Source organism: Etheostoma spectabile, chromosome 13 (assembly GCF_008692095.1).
Source record: "Etheostoma spectabile isolate EspeVRDwgs_2016 chromosome 13, UIUC_Espe_1.0, whole genome shotgun sequence".
In the NCBI taxonomy this organism is placed as follows: Eukaryota; Metazoa; Chordata; class Actinopteri; order Perciformes; family Percidae; genus Etheostoma; species Etheostoma spectabile.
In genome coordinates, this window is record NC_045745.1 from 22,340,348 (window position 1) to 22,343,301 (window position 2,954).

The following is a 2,954-nucleotide window of genomic DNA, read 5'->3' on the forward strand; positions in this document are numbered from 1 at the left end:
TTGGACAGATAGTCTAGCTAGCTGTCTGGAATTACCCTGTAGAGATTTGCAGATCAACAATGTGTGTGTGTGTGTGTGTGTGTGTATATGTGTATATATATATATATATAAAAATTCCAATCAAACTAAAATTCCTTTTTTTTTCAAATAATTGAGTTACTCGACAATCTTTCCTTGTACCCCTTGGTAACTGGTAGTACATGTACCCCGTGTGGTATAAGTACCCCTGGTTGGGAATCACCGGACTAGAATTCATTAGTAGATTAGAAGACTAGTCTTCCTTTTTAGGATTAATCTACTTTGCAACATTTTAAATTATCTTAATAAACACGTGTTAAATGTATGGACCCTTTTTACACAAGAATACAGAGAGAAATTTTGTGTAGAAGAGGCAGAGCTAATAAATATGTAAATCATAGCATACTGTAACCTTGATGCAACACATTTTATTGTCCAGATCTAAGCTTTTGACATGGAACCTGAATGTTTGTCATTTTGATTAATTCTGCTCCTGTCAGCTAGAACATCGCTGCTATCAGTATGTATTTCTAATTCTCTTTCAGAAGGGGCAGATATTCCAAATTCTCAACAGTAGATCATCATGTTGTGCAGCTGAAAGACATGTTGTGAGTGAGGGGCGTAGCTGCAATTAGAACCAAATTTATTCATTGGCTACCTAGATTTGAATTTCCACAGTCGCTTTTAATGCATCCCTGCAAATGAACAAAGTCACTATATAAAGTTAAAGTACATGAAGCAAAGAGAGATGAGAAATCACAAATTGATGTTTGGAAATTGCAATTTGGAAGTATGCAAGGGGGGATTTTGCATTTAAACTCAAAGTCTAGACACAGAACTCTGCATTCTTGTTGTTTTTAAAGAATTATTTGAATAAAGCTTTACAATGTAGGGTGTTGGGCACTGATATCTTTAGAAATCACCATCTCTGCCTTTTGGCCTGGCTATCAGAGAAAACGTTGCAATGCATTTCCAGCTGTCTGCTTCTTGTTTTGGCGGACTTGCACGCCTCAGGCCTCTTACAGTTTGTTTATGAAGGTGTCCAAAGCTGTCAAGGTTTCCACACCATGAGACTGCACGGATATGAGGCTGAGGATGTGGTCACACTGATAGAGAAACATATTGACAACATGCAGAGTACACACTTATTGCATGAGGTAGAGCATAGATTATCCTCTCTCTATCTCTCTCTCAAATTCTCTCTGAAGAATGTTATAGAGTAGGAGTCCTCTCATGTTCCTCCTAATGATTGCATGCTTGGAGTTTGCAGTTTCTCGGCCATGAATACTGATTCCTCTCTGCCACAGCCCACAGTTTCCTAGGGCTGATCAGTCAGATGATTGCCTCTCTGCATGGCGCAGAATGGGCTTCTCAGATGCCCAGAAGAGACCATTAAAGGGCTCAGCTGTTTCAAAGCCGCTGGCCTCGGTGCTGCCATTGTAATGATGAGTGTGCAGGTTTTTCGGTCGGCTAAAAGAGAGAGCCAGTGGGACTCAGCTTCTGTCACTTTCCTGTCTTAATTCGAATATAGGCTGGTCCGTGTTCTCATGACTTCACGCTGATGAGGATGTGTGTGTGTGTGTGTGTGTGTGTGTGTGTGTGTGTGTGTGTGTGTGTATATATATATATATATATATATATATATATATATATATATATATATATATATATATATAGGACACTGCTCTTGGAGTATTGCCTAATCGTGAGAAGAAACTGTATCTATGTATGCTGTACAGTATATTATGTGCGTAGCTGTATGTAGTCTTATCCACTGTCAGTGTTACTGTTCAGTAATGAGGAGCAAAAAGGAGACAGACACTTTGCTCGCTCTGCTAAACAAGCCTTCAGCACAGTGAGGGTGTTCAAGATCTTTTCGCTCGACACGGCACATGATGACCGACACGCTGTGTGCATGAATGTCTGTATGTATGCGCAGTTCAGCTCTCTTCCATGCTCTCATAATGACAGAAGACGGTAGACTATAACATCTTGTTTTTTGTGTGTGTGTGTGTGTGTGTGTGTGTGCGTGTGTGTGTGTGTGTGTGTGTGTGTATGTGTGTGTTTGTGTGTGTGTGTCCTGTCACTCACATGTTGTTGCGTGTGTTGCTGGTTGCACTCTTCATCAGGAGTCCAGATGTCCTCATTGCCGGGCATTGCCAACAATCTGGCTACAACGTAATTAATGGACTGTGTCAGTCTTCTGGATACCTGCATTGTATGTCTCTGTGTGTGTTCTTGCGTGCACAGGTGTGTGTATTTTTAAGGTTTTATTATAGTATTATTGAAAGCCTTTTTGTTTTATGCAGTTCAATAAACTTTATGGGGATCATTCCAAGAAAACAGACTTGTACATGGCTCAGTTTGGTACTGAATGACATGTGTCCTCAGCACAGAATATCTGAAAGTTGGCATCAAATGCCTTGCCAGAGTTTAACTATTGTTTACTTATTCTTTGATACATTTTAGATTTTATTTAGGCAAAGTTCTCACATGGCTGTTTGGTATCAGTACTGAAACTCAAAGTTTACAATCGGTTTTGTTTTCAGTATTGAAACATTTCAAATGATACCCAAGATTTGCGTGTATGCGTGTGTGCGTGCCTGTGTGTGCTGTTATCACTGCAGGAGCCTTTGTCGTATCTGCATCAGCGTGTGACAGGTCTGGTTGCGTACTCAGGTGAGGGAGACATGTGTTTTGAGTGCAGCTATAAATGTAAAAATTCACACTTAATTCTTGCATGCTTCTGCTGCTAGTGCTACGTGTCGAATGCCTCGGTACATCCCTTAAAGAGTCAGCAAATCTCTTTTATACTTTCAGCTACCTGCCTTCATCGTTTAGCACGGCAGCATTTTACATATACACAGACACACACAGACACACACACAGACACACTCTCTCACACACACACACACACACACACACATACACACACA

General features: G+C 40.4%; 1 protein-coding gene across 21 annotated transcripts in view; it reads left to right on the plus strand.

Moving 5' to 3' along the window:
- Nucleotides 1-2,954, plus strand: part of nbeaa (neurobeachin a) — a 92,615-nt gene that overhangs the window by 40,004 nt on the left and 49,657 nt on the right. The gene's annotated exons all lie outside the window — the stretch shown is intronic.